This window comes from Galeopterus variegatus, unplaced genomic scaffold, assembly GCF_000696425.1.
Source record: "Galeopterus variegatus unplaced genomic scaffold, G_variegatus-3.0.2 Scaffold420, whole genome shotgun sequence".
In the NCBI taxonomy this organism is placed as follows: domain Eukaryota; kingdom Metazoa; phylum Chordata; class Mammalia; order Dermoptera; family Cynocephalidae; genus Galeopterus; species Galeopterus variegatus.
The window spans coordinates 2,580-10,783 of record NW_007726531.1 but is presented as its reverse complement, the minus strand read 5'-3'; the positions used below and the strand labels follow the sequence as shown (position 1 = coordinate 10,783).

General features: G+C 35.9%; 1 long non-coding RNA gene across 1 annotated transcript in view; it reads left to right on the top strand.

Moving 5' to 3' along the window:
* Positions 1-1,340: 1,340 nt before the first annotated feature.
* The window catches only part of LOC103587109, an 8,238-nt gene continuing 1,374 nt past the window's right edge, over positions 1,341-8,204 (top strand). Inside the window, exon 1 of the long non-coding RNA XR_550202.1 lies at positions 1,341-1,728. This is a non-coding gene — a long non-coding RNA (uncharacterized LOC103587109). The remainder of the gene's footprint in view (positions 1,729-8,204) is intronic.

The following is an 8,204-nucleotide window of genomic DNA, read 5'->3' as shown; positions in this document are numbered from 1 at the left end:
CATAAGTAGCCTTGAAAGAGAAGAGGCAGCACAAAAAGTCAAATATTGAAATGCTTGGCCTTGATTTAGTGACAATTTATCCAGTTATCTAGTGGGGACTATGGGTAATATTAGTAAAAAGATGATGTACAGGACCTAAATTCAGTGTACGTTATTCTTTGGAATGAGTTTGTCCTCTGTGTTGAATAATTTTATACTGAGTAGGAGATACCTGTATTTAACATAATCATGCTTTCTACATAATCAAATATGTATTTGTTGGAAAACTGGTAGAAATAACCTTTCCCTCCTCCACTGTGGAGGGGGGAAAAGCTCCAATTTTTAGTGTATATAAATTAGAAAATTGTATTACATATTAACGTTTTTAAAAAATATAACAATGACTTAAATATATTATTTTGAAGTGATTGTATTACACTTTCGTAAACTTATGACTAACTATAAATGTAGCAACATACCCTTGAGAAACCAGACCAAAATTGAATATTTATCATCACTGTGACCTTGAACTTAAAGTCATTTGGGATAAAACAGATGGTGCCTTAAAATGATAAAGAAATGCCCTGCAGTTTTATAACTGTATATTTTATTATGGGTGGTCTTCTCAAATTGGCCCCCAATCTTTTACTTTGAGGTTGGTGAAATAAAATATTAAAATAAAAGTTGACCAGTATTTCCCTTAGTATTTGCTGAACTATTGCCCTAGAGGCTTCCCTTAGTTTCCAGAGTTCTCATTTCAAATTAAAATTGACTAATGCTGTATAGATGTAGAAAATTAAGTTTGGCTAAAGTTTCTGGGAAAAAAAATTATTTGGGGAGAAGGTAGTGGCACTTCTGAACTTAGCATACATGGAAAAACTAATCTTCAAATATAATTTTTTGTCTTTTTTTTTTTTTAAAGATGACCGGTAAGGGGATCTTAACCCTTGACTTGGTGTTGTTAGCACCATGCTCACCCAGTGAGTTAACCGGCTGTCCCTATATGGGATCTGAACCTGTGGCCTTGGTGTTATCAGCACCACACTCTCCCGAGTGAGCCACAGGCTGGCCCCTAATTTTTTTTCTTTTTTTTTTTTTTCCTTTTTGTCTTTTTTCGTGACTGGCAACGGATCGCAACCCTCAGTGTCGTGCCCGTACCGGACCGGGACTGGCAACGGGATCACAACCCTCGGTGTTGCGCCCGCACCTCACTCAGCCAGTGAGCGGCCAGTCTGCATGTGGGATCCGAACCCTCGGCGGGAGCGCCACTGCCTTCCCAAGCGGCGCACTGTAGCAGTGCGCCACCGGGCCGGCCCCCTAATTTTTTTTCTTATTAATGAATAATAAAAGACATGAATTTTTCCCTAGACCTATGTTCTTTTTTTTTTTTTAGATTATTGAGGTTTGTATTTGTATATATCAAATAAATTTACCCAACAATAATTTTTCAGTAATTAAAATAAACCCAGATTCATGTAGTATATTTTTTCCATTATTTTCCCCTGTTTCTCTCTCTCTTTTCCTTCCTAATTATTTCTAAGTTATCAAGAGAGAAGTGGCTCTGGTTTTTTTTTTTTAAATGTAAAGGCTTGCATTTTTACTGTGCTTATTTAAAATGATGGATGTAATTTCTATTAAAATACGAATAATTCCATTCACGAGACAATCATGGTCTCTTCTTAAAGATGCCCCAATTTCTGTGTACTCAGAGTTTGTTGTATATTGTATTTTTCTATTTTAATTTTGAACATAAATTCAACATGCTTCTTTCCTCCTATTTAACCTCCACTACCTTCCCCAAAAGACAAATTCTCTTAAGTATTTAGAAAGAAAACATGTCTTTCCTTAAAGCATGGTCAAATTAACGTGGAAGTAGTTTGGGCAAGTGTATGTAATAAAGTAAAATAAATGGCTCTCAACTTGCATCAATTTTTATAGGTTAAAAAGTTATAGAGGACAAACTATGTGTTATGCTGAGATAGACTCAGTAAGTAATCATTTATTTGCAAATTGATAATTTTGTTCTCATCCAGAAAGTGCAGTGCATAATAACAATATTTAACAATGTAAAGGAACTTCTCCTGTAGTATATACTGAAAAAATGATTGTCACTTTGCAGATCTTTCCATTTAGACATGCATGATCTTCTCCAGTACTTTGTACAAATGTGTGATGTACTAAATACATTTATGTGTAATTTTGTGTGTATTTTTTGTATGGTACAATTAACGTTTGACTGGTTGTAATCCACAAAATGTGCTACTTATTGTACTCTGCAGAGTGTGTTGTGAATGTTTTTACCTGTGTTTCAACATTATGATATAGGTTTAATAGATGAATATTTGCCTTCAGTCTCTGCTCAGGTATTAATGTGTAGCAATTTTTGGTGCTTTCTTTTTAATCTGTCATAATCTGGTGTTCTGAATGTTCAATAATAAATTTGGTGGTACAAAGCACATGTGGTACAAAGGTTGTTTGCCATTTCATGTACTGTCCATAGTAGCATCTTGGAAAAAAAACTTTAAAAATGATTTCTTTACAATATGTCTGACATTTCAAAAATAAGAATGCCTAGGCATGGGACATGATATGTCACAGGTAAACAGTGGAAGCAATATAAATTCTAGTATTTTCCAGCTTTGTAATTTGTAGCTTCCTTTGTGCATTTGTTTGTATATCGACATTGTTTTTAAGAATTGTACAGTTCTCCAGAGACCATGCTTTCCACCTTCCTTATGCTACCCTGATATATTCCTGGGTGCCCAGTTTTCCAGGCTACTTAGTAAGAACAAGAATGATTTAGATATTGTTTGTAAACAGAGTTCAAGGTCATCCCAGTACTACTAAATTTGATTTTTAGGGGGGAGGCCTGGGATTCTATTTTAACAAAGGCCCCAAAAGCACTTCTCAAACAAGTTTGATGACAATTACCTTAGTCAATAAAATTAACTTGCTAGTGCTCCTAGAAGCAACTAGAAAGACTGTCTTCAGGATTACAAGGTGCCAAAAGAAACATTAAAAAATCTGAGAGTTTAGTACAGATTCAAACTTTATTATAGAATGGATGAAAGGAGTAAAATGAGGTAGGATATGTTCTGAGGGACAAGTACCTAGAGGATTATCTTGAAACCATGCCAATGTGGAATCCACCAAATATACAACACAACAACCTTGTGGGCCTGTCCCACTAGTTTAACTCCTTTTTTTCAATTTATTTATTTATTTTTTATCTTATTTTAACATTTCAGTATACATTGTAGTTGATTTTTGTGACCCTTTACCAGTGCCTCTTCCCCCCCTCTCCCCTCCCCCCTATCATATCTGTTCGCTTGTCTTAAGTTCAAGGAATTGTTTGATTGTTATGTCTTCTTCCCCCCCTTATTTGTTTGTGTGTTTGTTTCCTTATTTTTAGATCGCACAAATAAGTGAGAACATGTGGTATTTCTCTTTCGCGTGACTTATTTCACTTGATATAATTTTCTCTAAGTCCATCTATGTTGCTGCAAATGGTAGTATTTCATTCTTTTTTATAGCAGAGTAGAATTCCATTGTGTAGATATACCACAGTTTCCTTATCCACTCATCTAATGATGGATATTTGGGCTGGTTCCAACTGTTGGCTTTTTTTCAATTTTTTCTTCATTTTCACTCCGTTTTCTTTACATATATAAATTCTCATATATGTTTGTATATAAATATATGTATATATAGCTTATATAGCTGCATAGCAAATCAAAACAAATTTAACAACTTAAAACAACACCCATTAATTTGCCCACAATTCTGTAGGTCAGAAGTCCAGGCATAGCCCAACTGTTTCTCTTCTCAGAGTCTCACACTTCTGGAATCAGTTAATCAGACAGGATTGCTATACCACCATCTGAGGCTCATTCAGATTGTTAGCAGAATTTACTTCCTTGTGGTCATAGGGCTGAGGACCCTGTTTTCTTGCTGGCTGTTGATCAGGGACAGCTGTGCCCTGCCACATAACTTCACAACACAGTGGTTGGTTCCTTCAAGACAAGCAGGAGAATTCCACATTTTGAATCTAACTTCCTCTATCTCTGACTTTTAGACCCAGATTTGGGGGGTTCAAGTGACTAGCTCATATCCAATGAGATAATTATCCTTTCAATTAACTCAAAGTTAACCTTAATTGTACCTGCAAAATCCTTTTTGTTATGTAAGGTAACATTACATTCCCATCATATTCACAGATTCCACCCACAGTCAAGGGGTGAGGGGATGAGAATCTTGGCCTGCAATACCAAAGTCTGCATACCACACATAACATGGAACTAAAGTGTGTTTTTTTGTAATTGCTGTATTTAGTATATTTTATTTTATAGTTTTAATTCAAAGAGCAGATGAATTAAATAAATATAAAATGTTTCAGTAAAATAAAAGCTCCTCAATTCATTGATAGAATTTTAAACAACCCTTAAAAAGAGGAGAGGAAAATAAGTCTCCCACCCTTCAGTAGTTTTGCATACAAGGTCCATGGAGAAATAGAATTGAAAGATAATACAAATCTTTTCAAGGTACCTTTTTGTGTGTGGGTGTGTGTGATTTTGATCAGAGATGGATTTGTTCTGTCTTTTTGTTTTGAGCAGTCAGAATTTGGATAGTGCCCAAAATTAAGGAAGAAGAGACCAGCTTGCTTTATCAAGTGAGCTGAAGAATTTTACTGTGCTTAGTAGATGTAATTTTATATTAGGTGTCAGTCAACAGTAATGACTAACTCAAGCAAAAGTATTTAAAATCAAATTGAGCTTTTAAAAATGCATCTAATAATTTCCTCTTGAGTATGTTTGGAGAAAGAATTCAGTTCCATAGACTTTCTAGGTGTGCTTAATGGTTTATATATATCAATATTCAAATGAGCATTTAGCTTTACAGAACCTGAAACCTTAATTTACACAGTATATTGTAATGTGATTATATTACAGTATACTGTGTAAAATAAGGTTTCAGGTTTTGCAAAGCTAGTGCTCATTTGAATATTGATAAATGTAAACCATTTTGTCCCTAAGTATGGAATAGTTCTGTAAGGTATGTTCATATTAACACATACTCAACAAAAAAGAAGCAATCACCATGCTTGCTACATTTAATATTTTGTGCCATTCTGATCGAGGACTGTAGAAGGTTAAGAGAAAAACAGCGCAAATGACCTAGGGATTAGACTATAAGATTCAATAAAAAAGGCCTCTTCAGTCTGGAACTACAAAGCTTTAGTGAGAAGGTGCTTGAAGAGGAAACTTTATGATTCAGTTTCTCCTTTCTTTCCCTGGCTTGCAGGAAATAACAGCATTGTACATGGTGGGCATTATAGAGATTGTTGCCCTTAAGGTGATACAGGATTGGGGTGGAGGGGAGAAGAGAGAGTTGCTTTTCTATGAAAGATTTTTGGCCTACTGAAGAAAAAGGAATTCAAAAAAGGAACTGGTTTACCCTTTTTAGAAAAGTTTGCGGTCTAGTTGCATTTAAATTAGGAATGTGTAACACTTACTACATTTAAAAATCTTTTTCTAGCTAGCTTTTTCCCCCAACTTTTTATTGTGGTAAAATCACATAACGTAAAACTTACCATCTTGACCTAGAAAGGGCTGGCCAGTTAGCTCAATTGGTTAGAGTGCAGCCTGATAACACCAAGGTCACAGGTTTGGATCCCCATACCAGCCAGCTGTCAAAAATTAATCATTTTTAAGTATATAGTTCAGTGTTATTAAATATACTCACAATGTGGGCCGGCCCTGTGGCTCACTCGGGAGAGTGCGGCGCTGGGAGCGCAGCGGCGCTTCTGCCACAGGTTCGGATCCTATGTAGGGATGGCCGGTGTGCTCACTGGCTGAGCGTGGTGTGGACGACACCAAGCCAAGGGTTGCAATCCCCTTACTGGTCACACGCGCACACACACACACACACACACACACACACACACACACAAATATATATATATTACTCAAAATGTTGTGCAACCATCACCACCTTTGATCTGCATAACTCTTCATCTTTGAAATTGAAACTATACTCAAATAACTCCCCACTCCTTCCTCTTCCCAGCCCCTGGCAACCACCAATCTCCTTCCTGTGATACTAATTTTGAAACTATACTCAAATAATAACTCCCCACTCCTTCCTCTTCCCAGCCCCTGGCAACCACCAATCTCCTTCCTGTGATGCTAACTTTTAAAAATTTAAATTATAAATTACAGACCCATAAAGGGAAATGTGGTTGTTTTGGACAATAATCTCCAAACTTTTTTGATTCACACTCTTATTGTTAAAAAAAAAAATTGGGGGCTGAGCCCGTGGCGCACTCGGGAGAGTGTGGCGCTAGGAGCGTAGCGACACTCCCGCCATGGGTTCGGATCCTATATAGGACTGGCTGGTGCGTGCGCTCGCTGGTTGAGCGCGGTGTGGGTGACACCACACCAAGGGGTTGCGTTCCCCTTACCGGTCACAAAAAAGACAAAAATAAAATAATTAAAAAATTTTGAATTTCCCCCCGTAAACATTCTCCTACTATACTAATATATGAATAGAATGTTTAGAAGGACATGATAAATATATTTTTAAATATTTTGCTAATTATAATAGCTTCATACTCTCAATAGCTAATATCTCAAGACATATTTAGGGCAATAATGGATATAAATTGGTTTTTCAAATAATCTTGATAATTTTTAATGGGTTTGGGTGACATTAAATTATCAGATCTGATCAAATTATTGTTTTTAATTCCTAATGAAGTCAATGAAGGAATATAGAAGTGTTAGTGCTGGTATTTTCTGTTGGTTTGTGCTTACACTGTTGGTATTTCAATCTCTGGTTTCTTGGAAGGCGTGTTTTTAAGGTGCTTATTCATTTTGTGATAGGCATGTTAAAATTAGATAATATATAATAAATATTTAATAATATCCATTGATCCTTTAGCTGGCTCACATATACTGCAAATGTCACATATGCTTAAAGTAAACAAGCAAATGAACAAGCTAACAAGGGTGCCCTGTCTTCCTCCTACATGCTGTAGGATTCCCACTCTCACACTGCTTTTATGCAGCCATCTGTGATAAAGACAGAATGTGTGAGGGCATGAGTGTCAATTCATGGATAAAATATTAGTAACTTAATTTGTTAGATTAAAAACATGAAAATGAATTGTTTTCCTCCCATATCCCAATATGTTGTCTTGCACACCACTTAGAATGTATACACCTCCCTTTGGAGAAACTTAGTTTAGGATACAGTATATTCTGTAACCCTTTGAGGTTGTCTTTTTTTCCAGCTTCATTGATGTATAGTTGACAATAAAAAATTGTACAATTTTAAGGTGTACAACATAATGTTTCGATATATATGTACATTGTGAAATGATTACCACAGTCAAGCTAATGAACATATCTATCACCTCACATAATTACCTTTTGTGTATGTATGTGGTGAGAACATTTAAGAACTACTCTCAGCAAATTTCAAGTATATAATACAGTATTAGTGACTACACTCACCATGCTGTACATTATATCTCCAGAACTTATTCATCCTGCACAACTGAAATTTTATATCCTTTGACCAACATTTTCCCATTTCCCCCACCCCTCAGCCCCTGTTAACCATGACTCAACTCTCTGCTTCTATGAGTTCAACTATTTTAGATTCCACATATAAGTGAGATCATGTAGTATGTGCCTTTCTGGGTCTGGCTTATTTAACTTATATAATGTCCTCCAAGTTTATCCATGTTGTCACAAATGGCAGGATTTCCTTCCTTTTTAAGGTGGTATAATATTCCCTTATAATATGTGTATATACGTGTGCGTGTGTGTGTGTGTGTATACACATTTTCTTTATCCATGCATCAATAGACACTTAGGTTGATTCAGTGTCTTGGTTATTTTGAATAGTGCTGCAATGAACATGGAAAGGCAGATATCTCTTTGAGATACTAATTTTGTGTACTCAGAAGTGGGACTGCTAGATCATACGGTAATTCTATTTTTTATTTTTTGAGGAACCTGTATACTGTTTTCCATAATGGCTGTAGCAATTTACATTCCCACCAACAGTGCACACACTTCCCTTTTCTCCACATCTTCACCAACATGTTTTTTTGTGTCTTTTTGATAATAGCTATTCTAAAAGATGTGAGTGATGTCTCATTGTGGTTTGGATTTTCACTTCCCTGATGATTAGTGATGTTGAACATGGCCTGACTCCCA